Genomic DNA, 22207 nt, shown 5'->3' with positions numbered 1-22207 from the left:
CCTTCAACTGGACTGCATGCAGGTCCTCCCCCGGCTCTTATACAGACCCCAGAGCAGGAAGTACTGTGTTCTAGCAATGCTTAACTATTTAAGAGCCAGTGTGTCTTGATTCAGTAAACTCAGTAAAGACAGGATAGCTTCCAGTTAGATATAAATGTAATTATTACACTGGTGTAGACACATTGTAAGCAGATGTATAAATACAAACAGGGGTTGGAAAAAAGACAGATTCCTAGATGTTGTGCCAATCATAACAGCAGGTGTAGATCTGCAACAGTTCAGATTTGCTATTTTGGAAAAGAATTGATTAAAAATATAGTTAACTGAGGGTCACTTACTCCTTCTCTTAGGTGGTCTTGTTCAATGAATCAGCAGCACCCTACTATAAAAGCTAAAACGTATCCATTGAGGGTCTATTGTGCATTATCTGGGAGACTAAGTCCATGGCTATCAGCAATGCCAGAGTTATATTTTCTGTAATATTTTAACATTATCATCTACTGGGATAAACATGACTACCAGACACCTGATAATTCGTCCTCCTTTTTATTGTATTAGGGATGGGATTGAGCTGCACTAGATCCCCCTGGTTTAGTTATTTTTATTTATTTATTTATTTATTATTGCCATTTATATAGCGCCAACAGATTCCGTAGCGCTTTACAATATTATGAGAGGGGGATTTAACTATAAATAGGACAATTACAAATAAACTTACAGGAACAATAGGTTGAAGAGGACCCTGCTCAAACGAGCTTACATTCTATAGGAGGTGGGTGGATGCTGTAATACTTGCTGGGATGTATGTATTTGTATCCTTATGTATTTAGTGTTTTTAATAAATGTTTTATTGTATGGCGAGACAGTAGTAGTATTGAAACTGATACTATACAGCTCAGCGATTTGTTTTTGTAAATAGTATTTTTGCGTGTGTTGCAATTATTGTGGTGCATTAAGAACTGGATGAAAAATAAATAATGAATGGATAATATAAAGTCAATAACTTAAGTAATTTGAATTAATTACCGAGGTTACTGAATTAACGGGGCCTCGTCTTCCACGAAGCTACCAATGAAGTTGGTCCTAATGACCAGTTTTTGTAATGATAGCTGATATGAAAATTACCTACTGTCTATTTGCAAATTGCGTCCATCTGAATTGTATACATTCGGTTGTAATACATTTGATAGCTGCCTATTATATTGTATTCTGATTATTTGGTTCCTGATTATAGCTGTGAGGTTGGACAGGCTGAAATCCTGTCTACATTGAAGGTAATTGCATATCTGAACATTGGTAAATCTTGATTTAGCCTCAGGTTATTTTAGCTAATTTGACCATTATCCAAGCACTCAACCATACTGACACACAGCCACAATGTAAAAAAATAAAATAAAAATAAATAAATAAAAAAAGAATTGTGGTGCATACTATCAGATTTTATATTATCTGAAGCATTTCCGTTTTGCTCATCTTATTTCAACCTCGATTACATTCTCTTGGCTGAAAGCGCTCCTTAGATTTTTAATCATATCTGCTAGTGAGGTGGTGGGTTTAAAGTCACAACGTATTTGTAAATCTCAGCTGTTATAACCAACTGTGCAGGGACAATTTCATTTGTGTGAACAAGAACAGATTGCTATGCTTCTCAGACTGTCCCTTTAATGATATAATCCTAAATCTCAACTCCAAGATCTGCCCAGAGCCACATTAAAATTAAGGGGACACTGTAGGCAGTGGAGGCTCATTCATTGGAGTAGCACCCACCAGTTTTTATGTGAAGAAAATAAATGATTTGAAGTAGTTTAGAAACACTATGATTCTTTTTCTGGCAGGGAGGGCGGTTAGCCAAAAAATATAGTAGAAAAATTAGTTTCTCTTTACTTCTGTAATAGGTTTCAGTCCTGCGGGGTTCCTCCCCCATTATTAGTAGCTACTTGGAGAAACTTACTTGAGAGCATCTAGGCAGGTCAAAAAATGGGTCTGGTTTGAAATCTGCTCTGTTTGAACAGGTTTTGCACATCCCTGGTGTCCTTTAAAAAAAAAAAAATCAGGAATTCCCATTGAGTTGCCATATGTGCAGCACAGCCAGCCACCCATAAGTGGAGGCATGCTATTGGCCTCTCTATTCTATACACAGTGCCCACAGGAGAGAAAAAGTAAGAAGCCACCCACAGCCTGAAGCCCATAGGCATGCACACGGGGTGTGCCGGGTGTGCCTGGGCACACCCTAATCCCCGTGGCACACGCTATCTGCCTCCCTCTGTGGGCCGGTGAGGGAGATCTTTGATCTCCCTCACCTAACCACAGGCATGGAGGGAGGCAGGAGAGGACCCGGGGAGCTCTAGCCAGCAGCTCCGCCAGGTTCCTCTCGCGAGGTCGATCTTGCGAGAGTGAACTCTAGCCCGCAGCACTCGCCACTGGACCACCAGGGATGGCAGGAGCACGGACCCCCCTCCCTACAAAATGGGGATATTAACTAAACGGCCCCCACACCCCCACACAATACACACAAACAGCACACACACACATACATCACCCTTACAGACACACTAACAGCACCCTCACACACACAGCACCCTTACACACAGCACCCTCACACACACAGCACCCTTACACACACAGCACACACTAATAGCACCCTTACACACACAGCACACACACACACACACACTAACAGCACCCTCACACACACAGCACCCTAACACACACAGCACACACTAACAGCACCCTTACACACACAGCACACACACACAGCACCCTTACACATACACACACAGCACACACAGCACCCTTACACACACTAACAGCACCCTTACACACACAGCACCCTTACATATACACACACACACTAACATCACCCACACACAAACAGCACCCTTACACACACATACAGCGCCCTTACACACACACAACGCCCTTACACACACACAGCGCCCTTACACACACACAGTGCCTGCACACACATACAGCGCCTACACACACACACACACATCACTCACACACACACACACACACACACACAGCGCCTACACACACACACACAGCACCACAGGACCCTCACACACACAGCAGTATGTGTGTGTATGTATATGTATGTGTATATATATATATATATATATATATATATATATATACGCGGCATGTTTGTTTGTGCTTTAGGGTGCACACCCTTATACAATAGGCTGCGCACACCTATGCTGAAGCCTACTGTAGGTATGGCTAAAGTAGAGATTACACTCTTCCTACTAGGCATACTAGTTCATATCAGTAGTGGATGCCATTAATATCCTGAAAGTAATCAGATGACACTCTCAGCCAATCACTGCCGGCCATTACTGCTCCGGCTAATACTTTCTCATTAGCCCAAGCAACACAGAGGGGATGGGCTACCGAGGACTCTCATTCAGCATTAAGCCATGAAAAACTGTTTAACACTGAATAACAGGACAGCGCCAGGTGACTCCAGACACTATAACCACTTCAATGAGGTGAAGCAATTACAATGCCTACAGTATCTGTTTAGAGGAAATCAGCTCAATGCTTTACAATATATATATATATATATATTTACATTTTAATCTGGATTTGTTTTACCTGTTAATTGATTCTAATTGTCAGTTTAGCAATTTCCACAGGCTGAGAACAGGAACTGCAAAATACCGGTTATTAAAGGTAAATAACTTAAACGGAATACATACAATTAACGAGAATGACCTAATTATCTCTGACACTGGATTAAAGAAGTGCTATTTGTACAATACTCATTCAGGATATTCTGAGCCAGCTCTACGCTTCTAGTAAGGGCACTTGTTTCTCGGAACTGCCAAAAACAGCGATGATACAGGGAATCCCTTTTATCCTTTAATGTTTCGGCTGTCTCCTCTAACCCATAATTAAATGTAGGCCGGTTAGCAAAGGGGAAATGGAAAATAAAACTCGAAAAAGAAGACTTTACATCATTTGTTAACGTTAGTTTTTAAATAGTATCTTCCTGCATCACTCACACTTTGTCGTGAGAACAAAACACAATTTACTGTGACCACAAAAAAGAGAGACCTCTCATGACACAGTATATTACAGTACATTTAAAGACGCTAATGGAAAAGTAATCTCCATGGAAACCAATAGAATGTCTATGAACATTTAGCACTTTTCACTCGCAATAGCTCCTGTTTTGCCTTTATAAATTTCCCCCACGTTTTACTTAAGTTTTACAGTTTTACAATTGGTAGGGTTATATAATACGCCACAAAGGCAGCACAAAACCAGGATACACCACTGATGCCACTGCGTCTATTAGATACATTTAGTTTAAAACCTCCGTCATAGTAATATGGAAGTCTTATTGACCTCCGTAGACTTTTTATTTAGTTATTATTTTAACTGCTGAATGTTGCTGTTGGCTAGCAAGAGCTGTTTAGCCACCACATAATTAACCCTGGTGCCGCTGAGGGTTATTTAACTATTTGCTGCTAGCGCTACCTGCCAGCAAATAATTCCAATTTGAAGCATTTGGGTCACATTTCATCTGTCTGGCAGTGTTTGGTCCAGCTAAAATCCAGAACAAGTTCAAGCCCATTTGAAGCCAGAACTGCAAAATCCTGACTTTGTTAAATATTGTGAACAATATCCAGATTTTGCAGCCCGTACAGCCCCATACAGCAGCGAATGGTTTTGCCCCATTTGGTATGGAGCCATTAATACTTTAGTGAATAACCCTGTTAGGAGCTAAATATTTTTCACCAATCCTAGTAGCCTTAGTGTTGCTCAATAAAATCACATAAAAGAGAAAAGATACAAAGAAACATACGTTGTGTAGATGATAATATATATACTATTGTTGGGACAATCTGAGTGACTGTCTTAAATCAAGGAAAGAGAAAGGTGTGGGTATGCACATCTTGAGGAAGCACGTTTTGGTTGAAACACATCGTCACCAAGAGCTGGCACCAATTTATAGTGGTGACCAGAGGACGAACACAAACTCTGTTGTACGTTTCCAAAGTATTGTGTGATAGTGTTATGCTCACCGTAACCTTAACTAAGTGGTTGAAGTTGCTATATGTGTTTTGGAGTAATATCTTTTTTTACATTTATTTTCATATATACATTGTTCCTTCCTCAATTGTGACTTTCCCTTGCTGTATACATAAAGGGGGATATCACCTAGCCTTGTAGGCACCTATGTGTGTTTTATATATAGGGCTGTATATAGTGGGGGGGTATACACCAAATGTTATTTTATGAGAATAGGTAATAAAAAATGTTTAAGTGGAACACTTAGTCCATATTTTTTTAATTAACTGGGAAGGTATCACCTACTCATTGACACAAAGTAGGTTAAGCTCTCAAATAAGCAAGTAGAAGACTACACAAAGACTGCTACGTTGTATACAATCATCTTAGTGTGTGTGGTTTTTGTATTACTTTATATCAGGCAGTTTCTTCTCAAAGCAGTCACCTTTTATAAAAACTGTTGTATAGAGCTCTTCCAGGCTACTTAGAAGAAGGAGGGGACTGTTAAGAAGGGGCCATGGGGAACAGATTTGCAGCACATTACTCTATTAGTTAGCTAGCATAGTGGGATCACATTGAATCCTTGGCTGTGCAGCATGTGCTATGCTTTAATTGAAATAAAAAGAGCATCGGTAGAGCATTGCTCATGGGTAGAAGAGATGAACATCAAAGCAGGACTATGTCATGAGTCATGACACATCCCCTCTTCTCTTATTGTAGGGATCATCGAGTCACTTGAGTCACTTGGATTCAAGTAGTATACAATATATTACCACCTACTCTATGTATTTTACTTTGTGTCATGTCTCTTTTATCTGATTCATTGAGAAACGTGGACTACAATCATCGCAGTGACACCTATGTGAAGCTATGTGACTCCATTCTCCCTTGCTTTGATGCGTTTGGACTGTGTACCACACATGTAGGGGTGAAACACACTAGTGAAGAAGCTGTATATTTTTATACATTTTAATATTTTCTTTTTTGTTCACTTTGTTTCAGTTTAATGGTAAATTATTTGTCTGGTGTGAATAAAAATGAATTTTGCTTTATTTTTCTAACTTTTGCCAAGTATTTTTATCGTGACAAAATAGTCAATTCTAAACAAAAACAAAAAACAAAACAGACAGTATATGGTTAATTAATAATTCACCCCATTTGTTATAAAAAACTGAAAAATAAGCTCTGATTCAACCAGTTGCCATTGAAGGTCACCTAACTAGTGGAATGGAGTAACTTCTGTTCGCAGTTGACGTGTTACATGCTCTTAGAGTATATTCAACTTATTCTGGAAGTTCCAAGGATATTGTTTTATAAAGCATATCAAACACAAGGTCAATCAAATAATCCCTCCCCATAAATACCTTCAAATATAAATATTCGACTTGCGCATGGCCGAATAATTTGGTTTGGTCGAAATAATTCATCAGAAAGAACCAAAACTTTTTTAGTCAATTCGGTCATGTGGGATTTTGGTTTGAATTCATTTTGTCTATACAATAGTTTCAGGCCATTTATACTGGGTAACTTTTATTGCACAGTTCCAAAGAGTATGTCACATTCACAGTGGGCACTTCTATCTTATTACATGTTTTTACAAAACCCGTACCTTTTTGACTGAATTAAATGCAGTTTATAATGTTCTATTTTTTTATTTTTTTATTTTCTTGACTTGTATATGAATCATGTCTTCTTGCAACATCTTGCAAAGTCTGTTTCGTATAGAGTACTCTAGTGTGCTTCCTGATGCTTGTTTTCCTACATATGTTATTTATTTGAGCCAATGCATACTTATTTCCTAGCATATGTCTTTATTTTTACATTCTCGTGTATCCTTGCTTCAAGCACCCATTTAATAGCCTGAGTTCTTTTTTTTTCAGTTCATTCTTTTGGCAGCAGGTGACAATTCCATGCCTTTCTAGTTGGGTCGTAGCTTTGGTCCATAAGATTCACAGTATTTACAAAGAGGTTAATACCTTATTCTACTTTACCTTTATTATTGTACACCAACACTCTACCGAGCAACCTTATTTGCCCTTTAAATTCTATTATACAGTTTCTGAACAGCACTACTATTTTTAACATTTTTATTTTGACAATATTTTTGTACCTCAATTATTTATTTTTACTCATTTACATGCTCTCCACTAACATCGTCTGCTTAAATATCTTAAGAATGATGTTTGGGAGAGTTACTATAGGCACCAAAACAACTTTAGCTTAATGAGGTAGTTTTCGTATATATATTTTATGCCATTGCAGTCTCAGTGCTCAATACTCCGTCATTTAGGAGTTAAATCATCTGTTTATGTAATCACTTTGTTTATGTCTCTTTCGATGTAAAGAGACATCTAATGTTTGAACTTAATTTATTGCACATTCGGTTTAATTTAGAATTTACCTCCTGCTCCATTAATCCACCTTCTAGACCCTGCAAAAGCCTATTGGGCGATTCAAGTTCAATTTGCTGAGCAGGAGATAAAACTTCTAAAACAAGTTAACATTTGCAGTTATTTTGATGCCTATAGTATCCCTTAATCCTCCCTGAACAGGAAGGCTTTGTAATATTATAGAGGTCTTAGGCAACAAAACAAGTGTCTATACACTTGAAACAACAAAACAATTCTACTTCTATCTACATATATTGCAATAATATTAGATTAGCTAGATTGGAGAAACTTAATTCTTTGTCAGTTGACTACAAAACATACTATATATAGCCTGCTTTAACCTCAGGTTTCAATTAACAAGGACATGTGACATAGGTGTCTACTTTCACCCTATTAGTTATATTGTATATCTTATATTCTTAGCCATTCACTGATGCTACATGTTATAGGTTTTTCAGAACTATTCAGTATAGTAAAGAGACACACTATGCACCAAAATTACTTCAACTTAAAGGGACACTATAGTCACCAGAACAACTACAGCTTATTGAATTTGTTCTGGTGAGTAGAATCATTACCTTTTTGCTGTTTTCAGAGAAAATGCAGTGTTTACATTACAGCCTAGTGATAACTTAATTGGCCTCCTTAGATGGCTGTTAGAGACCCTTTCTGGGTCATGGCTGCCTAAAATGCATCCAAACATTCAGTTTCTCCTCCATCTGCATGCAGACACTGAACATCCCTCATAGAAATTCATTGATTTAATTCATCTCTATGAGGAGATGCTGATTGGCCAGGGCTGGGTTTGAATCATGCTGACTCTGCCCCTGATCTGCCTCTTTCTCTGTCTCAGCCAATCCTATGGGGAAGCACTGTGATTGGATCAGGCCACCACTTCTAAAGATGTCAGCAAACTGCTTGTTTTTATGAGTCTAACAGAATGCAGACTTACAGCTTCAGGCTTGAATACAGTAAGATTTTGCTATATTTATGGATGCATGAGGGGCCCAGGGGGACTAGATGGTGGTGGTTTTAACACTATAGGGTCAGGAATACATGTTTGTGTTCCTGACCCTTTAGTGATCCTTTAATGAATGACTCTCTCACTATGTAAAGCTAATGCAATTTAAAAAAAAAAAAAACTGCTATTGGTTGTCCGTGTTTTGTGTATATTATATGTGTAACTTTGTATTATTTAGGCCTTTCTGGATATACCAGAAACCAGAGAAATTGAAACTGTTTTAGCTGTTACAACACATAAACATGCCAAAAAAAATAAATACATTTTTCATTAATGTAAAAATCAACAGGCTTTACTTTGCTTTAATGGTGCTAAATTAAAATCCCTAGAAAGAAAACATTACCTTTCCAGATTTCTGGACTATGGAGTACTGCACTGTGTAGTCAATACCCAGTCATGATCATAACCCTTTTAATATACAACTTTATGTGATGTTCCCCCATTTGTGAATCCTATATCTCTACACTAAATAGTCTACACATTTATGTTTTTTTTGTTTTTTTATTCTTTATTTTTTGTGTCACACTGCACATATGACATATATGGCATTCAAACATAAGGTGTATAAAAACATCAACTTTGTAAGTATTACAGATCATTATTAGAGCAGTAATATGCAGTGTGAACATTTTTTGAGCAAAATGAAGTACAAACATAAACATGACACGATTTGCCTCAGTGGTGCAGTAGTGATCGGCTGTCTAGTGACGGTATGTAAAAGTAGAAACTCCACTGAGGAGAGAAGCATCCCCTTTACTGCAATTGTTTAGTGGTATGTCTCGGTTTGGTTGTGGGGATGGGGGGGGGGGGGGATTTCACGATTGAGCTATGTGCTCCTACGTTATCCCGCTCTCTCTGGATTGGCCATGTATGTGCGGACTACGTGTAGTGCTTATTGAGATTGAGTGCATGAGTTGTCACTGCTAAGGAGCCATATGTGTGGCTAGGGTGTAGGGTTAGGTCGGTTTTGTAATGTGTAAGGAGTGACTATCTACTGGTAAAGCTAATAGGGTGCATCTATGGAAAGTCAGTCCCCAGGCAGGGGGGGAGATGGAATTCACCCTCTGGGTAAGTCTCTCACAGTGGTGCGCCGTGTCCCTGCGTTTTCTGAGCTTGGCCTGGCGTGAACTCAGGAATATCGGCTGGGTTCAGTTGTGATAGGTTCAGACCTCTCTGGTTCGGTGGCGTCTAGATGCCCAGGGTGGTGAGCAATGATCCGAGCTCCTGGACGCTGTGTGCTCTGTGTGTGGTCCCTCCGTGGGATACAATGACTGCTCTTGGGGTTCCCCACTTGTAGGGGATATCTCTATTTCTCAGGAGCTGTAGGCTTGGTTGCATCTCCTTTCTCCATGCCATGGTGGTCCTGGTCAGGTCCGAGAAGATGGATAGTGTTGATCCTTCAAAGTGTGAGGGGGTCTTTCCCCGGAGCCCCGCCATGGTCAGAGCCTTGTGTTGGAGCGATTGGAATCTGATTATGAGATCCATGGATGCGGTCGCAGGAGCTCTGGTAGGTTTTGGCAGTCTAAACATTCCGTCTAGCTGTACTGCCTTCGCTTGCTTAGGTGGCAGGACAGTGTTCAAGAGACGTCTTATATAGTGTGGCGCCTCTGTTGCCCCCACTGAGTCGGGAATGCCCCTGACCTTTAGGTTGTATCTCCTGCGTTGGTCTTCCATAGAGTCCATTCTGTCTATGGAGGATTTTTGATGGCGCTGGAGGTCGGCCACTTGTTGTTCTACTAACAGCCGTGTGTTTTGGGTGCCGGAGATATCCTCTAGCCTGTTTATTTTGGCGGTTGCCGCGTCTATAGCAGTTTTATAATAGGCCATGTCTGCCGCGATATTTTTGCGTAGCTCGCTCAGCATTTGTTGAAGCAAGTCCGCTGTCACCGGTTCCCCCGGTTTGGATGTGGCTTTGGTGGGAGCTGGTGCTGTATTGGCAGTTGTTCCCATATACAGGTCAGCAGTAAAGTCGTCCAAGGAGTATGAGTAAAAATCATCTGCCGTCGCCATCTTGTCCCATGCGGCCTTAGTCATGCCGCGGAGCAAGTCTCCGATGTCTCGGCTCGTGGGGGCTTTATCTGCCCTTGTTTTCTTAGTTCTTTTGCCCATGGTGTTCCAGTATGCCTCTGGTAAGTGGGTTGTTTGTTTTTGGGGTTCTTATCCACCTTTTAAGCATCAGTTTCTCAGTTTGAGACACGGAGCTCGGGGTTATGCGACCGACCTGATCCCCAGCTGGCTCCGCCCCCCCCCCCCCTCATTTATGTTTTTTTTAACTTATTTTTATACATTTCTTTATATTTCAATAACGGTGTAGTGCTAATATAAAAATAAAGAAAAAAATATGAAGCGCCGTTATAATGTGTCTTCTATACCGTATAAAGTAAGAAAAAAAAACGAGTGTAGTCCTCAACTACACATTGCACTGTATTTGAGCACATTGTTTGAATCTTGGTTTGTAAGTATTTACTTTATATTATTAAAGAGACATTGTTTATACTACAATATTGCACCATATCTATCTTCTTTAAACTACTATACATGACGGAACCAGGAGGATCTTGAACACAATAAGGGGAGGGTTGCCTTAACAGGCCCTATGCTGTTACCACACAAGCTAAGTATATAGCTCAAAAATATGTGAGTGTTTCCTTGACACATTATTTTGTCGTAATGTCTTCCACTATTGTGTGTGTGTATGTATATATATATATATATATATATATTATTATTTTTTTTTTAAAGGTATAGAACCCTGATATAGAGATCACATATCATTACTCTCTAAGGCATATAAGAAACCTTTTTAATCAGCACTCCTATTTTTTTCTTTATTTTTATATTAGCGATACACTGTTTTATATACTGAAGTTTTTGTGTTGTGCACACGGTGTGATAGCACACAGTGTCACAGCAGCTTATTAATAATAAGAATAATAATAATGGGTAAATTATTGCACAATTATTGCATTATATTCACATTGCAACATTCAAAATCCATCTTGTTAATATGTTCTGCTCATTGTAGGGTCAAAGCAGGTTTTAAAACTGGGATTAGCTGCTTCTGTGAAAACAGGATACATGGTAGACAGCGGAATCTAGGGAAAATCATTAACCTGTCAGCTATTATACATTTGATGCTATACTGTAAGTTTTTCAAGAAATAACTTTGCATGAATATATTTTTTTATTATTTTGTAATTTTCAGTATGCTTAATTATTTTCCCGGTACGTGTATTTGGTTTGCATACAGAGAGAGAAACAGAGACAAGGGACAGAGAGACATCACATCTGGTGTGCCGAGATATCTATATATAATGACGATCTGTGGTACATGTTCAAACTTCAAGGTGGCAGATTTTGTTCCCAGCTAGGCCTTCTGTCAATTCAAGGTTAAAACGGCAAGCTCCAAAGTTGTTTAGTAAATTAAATGTATACTTATAGCTTTGGAAAAGCTTATCTGTGCTTCCATGTGTTTCCTCAATGCTCTACGTATGAATTGTGCCCAGAGCATTGATTGAGGGCATTCAGTGGCTTAGAGACTATACACATAGTTGTGGAAAACATCAATGGAATGCCATAATATAGGCAAATACCATTTTAAACAAGCAAGTTACTCATTCACAAATTGTTTGACAAGAGCCAAATGTTTATTTAAAAAAAAATATACAAATACACAAGCCACATGGGACACTGTCATGGTAGGTTGACGGAGTCTTTAGATTTTTTAATTTCTTAGCGGTTAAAGCAGTCTTAGATTCAGTATAATAACTGTGGTCTGTCATCTTGTAATAATATAATATGACTGTAGAACACACAAGTCAAACTCAATTTAAAAACAAATTAACTAAGGGACTTTACAAAAACTATTTGCAATGTGTTATAGAGCAATACAACTACCGTATTAACTTTTCTTTAAATCTTCTTCTACTTTTTCTTATTGACCCGGAAATTGCTCCAATGTCAGCCAATCTTGGACATTCTGATTGTTTTGAATGGGAGAACTGTTCATGTCCCATAAACCCCTAACAGCACCAAGAAAATTACATTTAAATGCACACATATACACACTTGGTGTCTCAAATTCATGTAGAAAAACCCAAAATAAATGTGAAACATTTTTTCAAAAAAATAGAAACTGAACTGAACTCTCCAGTAGTAAACATTTCCAATAATTCGCTATACAGATATATAGTTACTGCTAGCTTGTCACATATTGTCACAATCAGGGCCAATTCTAGGCTCACTGATGCCTGGGTGCAAAAATATTTATGGTGCCACAGGTGGCCGTGGTTATGTTGCTAACCCCTCCCCTTCACAAACATAACACCTTTTAACTACACCCATTTCCTATGCTCATCAGTGCCATCTTTGTAACCAGTTTCCCAGTGTCATCTTTGTGACTACACAGCTACCCAGAGCCATCTGTGTCCCAAAATATTAATCAGTGCTCTTTGTATCAACATAACTAATCAACTAATCAGTGCCATCTTTGTGCCCAAATAGCTTATTAGTGCCATATTTGTGCCCTTATAACTTATCAGTGCCAGGGGCAGATCCAGAGCCTAATCTCAGGAGGGGCACTGGTAGTGGGCTGCAGTGTGGTGATAGGGGTTGTAATTAAGGAGTTAGGGGCTGTAGTAGGTGACTAGGAGCTGTAGTGGGGGACAGAGGATGCAGTGGGGATTAGGGCTGTAGTGGGGGGTAGGCTGTGGTAGGGACTGTAGTAGGGGCTGTAGAGGAGGGTATGGGCTGTAATTGGAGGGGGTAGAAAACCTATTGGGGGAATAGAGACTGTAGTAGGGGGGTTAGGGGCTGAATTGGGAGATAGCTGCAATTTGGAAAAGGGGGCTTACTGTGGAAAATAATGGCTGCAATTGGGGAGAGGAGCTGTAGTTTAAAAAGGGGAATATGGTTTTATTGGTTAAAAAGGGGGAATTTGGGGCTGTAGTGTGGGCACAGGGGCTGCAGTGGGAGAAAATGAATGTTTGGGCCTGTAATATGGATAAGGCTGCAGTGGGGGAATATGGGCTAACATTGGGGGCTTTAGTAGCGTGTTTAGGAGCTGTAGTAGGGTAAAGGGCAGAGATTAGCAACATATGGCACGTGTCATGCACGGCACTCATAGCTCAGACTCAGACTTTAGCCTATCAGGAGTGCCAGTGGGGCTTCAGATATCTGCTAATGCAAACTGAGTGGTGATTGCAGATGGTAATGGTCAATCCTCAATTTACACATTGTAGCACTTAGAGGAAGTGATCTCAGACCACGTCTTCCCAGCACTTAGGAACGGGAATCCACACTGGAGTAGAGCAGCCCACAGCAGCTATGTCCACTCCTGCCCTTGACCTGTACCTCATCAGCCTGCCCCCTGGACCCCAGGAAAGTCACCCACACTGCTAGATATTCAAAGAGCTGCCGAATACGCCTTCCTCTCATACAAATAATACTAACCACCCACACACTAACAGTCCCCACAAGCAAAGCACTACTGACAATCCACATACACGCAGAAAATCCCACAAGCAGCCCCACACATATACACCACCAAACACACAATGTGTCATATCATCACACACAATTCCACAAAGGGCCCCCATACACAGCCCACATTCATAGGTAGCATACACAATACCACAAACTACTCATGAACATATACAATATAATATCCCACATAGGCACAAATACAATGCTACAAAGCAACTCTAGCACCCATGAATAACACAAGCAGAATACAGCAACACACACACTATAATTTTAAAAAGATAGGACTGGCACACCAAGAGACTTCAAGATCTTGTTTTGGCACAGTACTACTAAATGATTGCCTACTCCTCGTACAGGGGCAGCAATTGGAGGGTTTGAAATCTAGGAGCCAACTAAAAATGTTAGGAGGAGCCAGGATTTTTTAACTAGCAAAGCTTCATTTTCGTCGACAAAAATAAAATTCTTAAAGGGACACTATAGCTACCAGAACCACTACAGCTTAAAGGGACACTCCAGGCACCCAGACCACTTCGGCTCATTGGAGTGGTCTGGGTGCCAACTCCCACTACCCTTAACCCTGCAAGTGTAATTATTGCAGTTTTTTTAAACTGCAATAATTACCTTGCAGGGTGAAGTCCTCCCCTAGTGGCTGTCTATTAGACAGCCACTAGAGGACACGTCCTGCTTCATAGCACAGGTTTTCTGTGCTAGAGCGTCGCTGGACGTCCTCACGCTGTGTGAGGACCTCCAGCGTCGCTCTATTCCCCATAGGGAAGCATTGAAATTAATTTTCAATGCTTTCCTATGGGGTGCGCTAATGCGCATGCGCGGCATTGCCGCGCATGCGCGTTAGGTCTCCTCGGCCGGTGGGCGAGATCAGTCTCGCCCACCGGCCGACGTATGCAGAAGGAGGAGCGGCGGGGGAGGAGGAAGCAGCGACGTGGGACCTGTCGCTGTCCCTGGTAAGTCACTGAAGGGGTTTTCACCCCTTCAACAACTGGGGATTGGGGGGTGGGAGGGAGAGGGACCCTCCAGTGCCAGGAAAACGGATCGTTTCCCTTTAATGTAGTGAATCTGGAGTCTATAGCATGTCCCTTCAGGCTTTTTGATGTAAACACTGGCTTTTCAGAATATAGGCAGTGTTTATATTGCTGACTAGTAACACCTCTAGTGGCTGTCACTCAGACAGACAGCCACTGGAGGTGCTTCCTGGGGCAGTGCTACAAAGTGTGCAGAACCTACATTCAGCGTCTTGAAGCCCTCACCCAATGCACACGGAGGGGTACATTACTAACTACTGGGCAGTAATAGCTGACAGTCTCACTGTCACTCTCACTGTTTGTAATAATGTGATTCCATTCCCATTTTGGCTTGGAGTTCGTTTTTTTAGGCAGAATCGTCAATTGACCCACATTTGGTCGAATTACGTTTCTTCCTATCCCAATTCTAGTATTTACACATTTTTATAGTATACACAATATTTTTTTTTTTTATTGTAAAATGCATATTTCTTTTTCTGTACTAAATACTATAAACACGAAGGTCTGCAAGACAGTAATTTAAATGTAGAAGTAATCGTTGCTCCTCCATGAAAAGCAGCCTAAATAGAAATGAGTTGTTATGACCTTATTCATGTGTTGGTTGTTTATACTCTGACGTAAATTGTACATCTTACTTTCCGATACACATTGATAACTGGGTTCTGGTGTTTTCATTTAAAGGAAATGAATGAATGGAAGATGGCTGCCTGTTTGCTTCCGTAGTTGAATTTTACCACATTATTGGCAGAAATGATGTAAGCAGTTGTTTACCATTCTCCACCTCCAGTTTCATGAAATTAGCAGGTCTTGGTAAACTTGGTTTCCCAAAGATGTTCGTAATGACCACATATCGAAACTGAAATCTACTCACATAGATATTTACCTGGCATGATATAAGATAGCATATTCTATATATATATATATGATATGCTATCATTTTAGCTGATGTTTCATGGGTAAAGCCAGGCCCTGTTTCCCAGGCGTCACTCAAATCATACAGCACTTTGTTCTAAGTAAGAATCTTTGGGTTATTGCTGCCGACAGTCAATATACTTTATAGCCTTGAAGACTAAACTTGAAGATTTGTTTTGTGAAACTTTCCCGATCATAGACGAACGCACCAGAGCAGGGAATGCCTCAATTTCCACGAACATAGATTTAAAATAATTCCCTGCTCTGGTGCGCATGTCTATGTTCGGGGAAACGTCCCCGAACATAGATGAACGCACCAGAGCAGGGAATCCCTTAACTCCTCACTTACCGACCAATTCGGTCTACAACTGGGTCGTAGGAACGGAACCCGGTCGATAACTGAGGAGTGTCAGTATATATATTTTCTATTCTATTTTTTTCTATTCCTTTTCCCCTTTATTGCTAACTTCTCTATATATATGATATACAAATGTTCAAATGTAGTGCTAAAATATCCATTTTACAATAAAAAAAAAAATATAGGATAACACTTACCCCTTAAAGCATGTACCGGGGCAGCATGTAGACATATAAAAAGAAATACAAAACAAACTTCCAGGAAGGAATCACTAGTAGGTGTTGTTGATTTTGTCAAAGATTTATTAACAAATAATTAAATTAATTGAGAATGTCTGCTGGACTCTCGGAGGGAGGATCCCAGTGTTTATAATTGATTTTATGTATTTGATATAGTTGTTCCTATTTTTAAATAATTACTTTTTGCTTTTGGTTGGGCACATAATCCAAACACTGAATTTGTTTTTTTTTTATTTGCGATTTTTTGTGTGTGTGATATAAGGAGTATCCACTAGAGTTTTACATTTGGACACAACTGGACTGAAACGTTGATCCTATTTTAATGAATTGAATAAAGCATTGAAGATTTTATCTCCAACCATGAGTGCAGCTATACTTATTGTTTTTTTTTTGGATATTTGAACCCTGGCTGGCACCCGGCAAAGAAATGTTATACCTTTATAGCTTGAGTGCAAGGACTCTTACTATTTTTATTTATATATATATATATATATATATATATATATATATATATATATATCAACCAGACATTGTGGTGGGAGACAAGGAACAAAAGTCTGCAGTGGTGGTGGATGTGGCAATACCCAGTGAATATAACATCAGGAAGAAGCAACATGTAAAGGTGGAGAAATACCAAGGACTGAAAGAAGAACTAAAAACTGTGGAGAACTGTGGAAAGTGAAGGCAGTAGTAGTCCCAGTTGTCATAGTAGCACTCGGGGCAGTGACTTCCAAGTTGGTGGAGTGGCTTAAACCAATTCCAAGTGGGACATCTGAGATCGCTGTCTAGACAAGTGCAGTTCTAGGAACAGCTAAGATACTACTCAGAACCCTCAAACTCCCAGGCCTCTGGTAGAGGATCCAAGAATGATAAATAAACATACCACACAGGAGGGGTGAGGAAAACAATTATATATATATCTATATAGTATTAAATTAACCCCTTAACGCCGTTACGGCGTTCTATGCCGTCCCGCATTAAAAGGGCTTTAAAGCCTGACAGCCCAGGCAGCCCTCCCCCGGCAAATGAGGCCACCAGGGGCCATGTGATCGCTCTCAAAGAGCGATCACATGGCCCCCTATAGCTGGCTGTGGATCTGCCAGCAGGGGGACTGTCTGAAATGTCAGACAGTCCCCCTGCTGGTAGGAGGTGTAAAAAAAAAAAAATTAAACATTTAATAGTAAAAATAAAATAAATGTGTATATATATATATATATATATATGTATATGTATATATATATATATATATATATATATATATATATATATATATATTATATATGTAACGTCATTCAAAGTTTATTTTAATACTAATATAAGTACATATATTAGTATTAAAATCTTAGAATGACGTTACATATATTATATGTATATATATTAGAGACAGACGAGAGCCCCAGTACACCCCAAACGCCAACAAACATGCTAAAGACCCAATAGATGAACTCTTTGACCGTTTCTGGGCCAAATGGTTGCAGCAATTACAACCAGCGCCAATTCTCCCCTCGCCGCCAGCACGGAAAAGGGGTAACAGAATGAGGAGAACCGAGACCCCACCTGAGAGTGCAAAGCAAACTCACACTATGAACCTCCACGATACGGGCCCTCCCGGGCTGGGAGCAACTAGGGAGGCACCCCATAAGTGTCAGCCACACAGGCGGAGAACAGCGAGACAAATAATTACTCAGACCAGCAAAGCTTACCGCACTATCCCAAAAGGGACGACCCTGGGCCACTCCAGCACCCAGGCTCGTGACAAGAAGGCACAGGCTCCACTTCAAGTCCGGGGCAGAGGAGACTTCCCGCTCTCACAACGCCAAGCAATCCCTCTAACACAACAAAAGTCCGGCGAAAGGCGCCAGCCTGAAAAGAAAACGGCCTCCAGCGGTCACCTGGAACATGCCGACATGTCACAGGGCCCACACCAAAACAGGAGCATGATTGCCGCCATACACTGCCCTAAAAAGTCCACCCAACTTCAGGGACTGTCTTCGAGCAGAAACCAGGAGCATCGCATAACGGCACTACAGGAAATAAAGGTTCCCACGATGGGAGTCGGCTGACTGCTACATGCCAACATGAAAGACCCCTATAGCTATGGACGTTCGGCAGAGAACCATGCACAACATAGGGGGCGAGTAATGGACAGACCGCAGACCAGTACTTGAAATCCTGTTAGGGATCCTTGTTAGGCGGTACAGCGGACTTTCCGCATTCACTTATAGTTTATCTATGTTTGTTAGTGTGTTATTGGTTGCTCTCCTCACTCACACTGCATCTGAGACTCTATGCTAAGCGGTGCAACAACAGGTTAAGCCTGTAGCTGGTACACACAATGCTGTTGTGATTAGCGTAGCATGTCTTGATCAAGCTCAATCTCTTAATGACCTAAAGCGGCATTGATATGCACTGATGTAAAAGCTTATGATTAACCGTATGTCTGACTGTGCTGACACTCTCTGACCCTTTAGTTTAAAATTGTATCCTTTATTTTGACCTAACTCTTTGTCTTTACCTTCGTTTACTCTCACTCACTCTTGACAAGATGTAATGTTGACAACCTATGGGGACACCTCTACTCACTCTTATACCCCTGAGGGGCAATGTCTGTTTTGTATTTTAAGCCTGAAAACCACGACGAGAACCAGTACACTAGACGCCATTACTCAGCTGGTATTTAGCTTGTTTTATAAATTTGATGCAAATGCCTATTATTAACCATACGTGAAACTACGCTTGAAATATAACCTTTAGTTTAAAATCGTATCTCTTATCTTGACATAAATGTTTCCGGCTCTAGTCTGATATTAATATAAAAATGGGCTGTCAAATCGCATGCCATGTTAAACCTACTGTTCTTAATCAGCTTGCTAATGCTGTTGTGGCATCGCAAGACAAAAAGTTAAATGTCTTTACATGCACAAGAAAAATAAAGAATTAAAAAATATATATATATATATATATATATATATATTGGTAACAAAATACACTTAGAATGACATTCTATATATATATATCTATCTATCTATATATAAAATACAAATAACCGCAAATATATATATATACAGTGGGACCTCGGTTTACAAACGCCTCGGTTAACATAATTTTCGGTTTACAAATGAAAATCCATTGAAAATAATGCCTCGGTTTACAAATTTGTTTCACAATACACAATTGCACCTGGGAGGTTTATAGCACCGCCCCCTGCATGCTGGAGCCTGTGGGTAGCACGTGGCGTCGAGTGTGGAGGTGTTAGAGTGGCTTTTGCATCGAGTTTTGGAGTCATTCTGGAAATTGTTTTCAGTTGTTTTTAGACTTTTTGGTGCATTTCTCAAGCTGTGGAAAGGTAGGGAGCTAAACTTTGTCGTTTGCATGCCTTTTATTGTGTGTTCTGCATTGTGGGTTGGTTTCCATGTCAGCTCATTTTACCTATTTCTGACCTCCAGAACGGATTAATTGGTTTTCAATGCATTCCTATGGGAAACCATGTTTCGGTTTACAAATGTTTCGCAAAGAAATGCCCCGGAGAACGCATTAAATTCGTAAACTGAGGTCCCACTGTATATAGATGATTGCATATAATTACATAAAAGATTACATTAGTATACACGTAGAATTTAAATACATATATATATTAAAATTCTACATGTATATTTAAGTAATCTTTTAACATAATTAGGTGATTTCATTAAATAAAATTTGATTGACATGCCTGACAACACAGGGATAAAGTGCAGAGAATTGAATTCGCAAGCACTACATTTGACCCTGTAACTCTCCAAGACACCATAAAACCTGTACATAGGGGGTACTGTTTTACTCGGGAGACTTCGCTGAACTCAAATATTAGTGTTTAAAACTGGTAAATTGTATTACAACGATGATATGTTAAGTAAAAGTGAAGTTTTTTTTATTTTTCACAAACAAACTGCACTTTTATGGACTATATTATTATTGTAATATGTTTTACGGTTTTAAAACACTAATATTTGTGTTTAGTGAAGTCTCCCGAGAATAACCGGACCCCCCATGTACAGGTTTTATGGTGTTTTGGAAAGTTAGAGAGTCACATATAAGGCTTGCATTTCATTTTTTTTACATTTAAATTTGCTAGATTGGTTATGTTGCCTTTGAGAGCGTATGGTAGCCCAGGAATGAGAATTACCCCCATGATGGCATACCATTTGCAAAAGTAGACAACCCAAGGTATTGCAAGTGGGGTATGTCCAGTCTTTCTTAGTAGCCACTTAGTCACAAACACTGGCCAAATATAGTTTTTTTTTGTTTTTTTCACACAAAAACAAATATGAACGCTAACTTTGGCCAGTGTTTGTGACTAAGTGGCTACTAAAAAGGAATAAACATACCCCACTTTCAATACCTTGGGTTATCTACTTTTTCAAATGGTATGCCATTATGGGGGTAATTCTCATTCCTGGGCTACCACACCATCTCAAAGGTAACATTACTAATCTGGCAAATATCTATTTGAAAATGGAACGTTCTATATTTGACCCTGTAACTTTCCAAAACACTATAAAACTTGTTAATGGGGGATACTGTTGTACTCGTGAGACATTGCTGATTACAAATATGAGCATTTTTGTGCAGTAAAACTTAACAGTATTATGACATTCACGGCTAAAATTTCAGACGGAAATATAAATTAAAAAAAAAAATCTTATTTTCTCACATTTTTTTACATTTTATTCATAATACATTATGTTCCATATATGAATAGTTAATGATAAATTAAAGCCCTGTTTCTCCTGAGCAAAATGATATATAATAAGTGTGGGTGCACTTAATGTGACAACGGTGAATTACGGGTGAACAGACATATAGCGCAAATTCCAGTTTATGTTTACATTTTGTTTTGATCAGAACGTGCACTATTGACTCCGTCCTGGAGGGGTTAAGCGCCAGCTATCGCATCTATTTATATATACAAATGTTGTTGTTTTTTTACTACTCCTCCTGTTGGTTACTTTTTCTCACGTGATCGATGACCCAAATGGCGGAAAAATGCTTCTTTTAGTGTACTGCAAAATATATACCAAATATTATATAATGCATATATTTTTCAGCACACTGGTGCGTCCATTTTTGAATTTTTTTTTTGTTCTGATTTGGTTCCTAAATAAATCTTGATTTTCCCAGAAATTTGAACAAATTTCATTTTTTTCTAAAGATGTTTATATTTTCCAAAATAAACGTTTTAGTCCAGCTGAATTTTATCGCTGTGCACAAGTCTAACGACGACCACTAATTTAGAGTCCCGGAGCATAGGTTTACCCACAAACTGTGCATGGTCGTGGTGCAATTGCATAGAAGGCAATTAATTAATATTAATTAATTGCCCAACGTAATTAACTTCTGTATATCATGATATGTTCTCAGAATATTTAATTTCGCAAGATATACAGTGTATTTTCTAGAGTCATCTTTTTTTTTTTTTTATAGATTTTCAAGATATCAGCTAAACAAATATCAATCCACAGATAGAAATCTCATGGTACTGATATCCTGACATGACTGTGCAGTGCAATCTTCAAAGTAACCACGTAAACCACGGAGGAGCTTGTACATTTTGTGCTCACTATTTTGTGCACGTCACTTAATTTTTTATGTTCTTCTTACTAAGCAGAAACCACGTAGATCTAATCAAGGACTGAAATGAGCATCGCAAAAGATATTTGTACAGTAGTGTTTGGTATCATGTTGGATGCAAATTTTCTTTTTTT

This window comes from Pelobates fuscus, chromosome 4 (assembly GCF_036172605.1).
Source record: "Pelobates fuscus isolate aPelFus1 chromosome 4, aPelFus1.pri, whole genome shotgun sequence".
Lineage (NCBI taxonomy): Eukaryota > Metazoa > Chordata > Amphibia > Anura > Pelobatidae > Pelobates > Pelobates fuscus.
Note: the sequence above shows the minus strand (reverse complement) of the source record.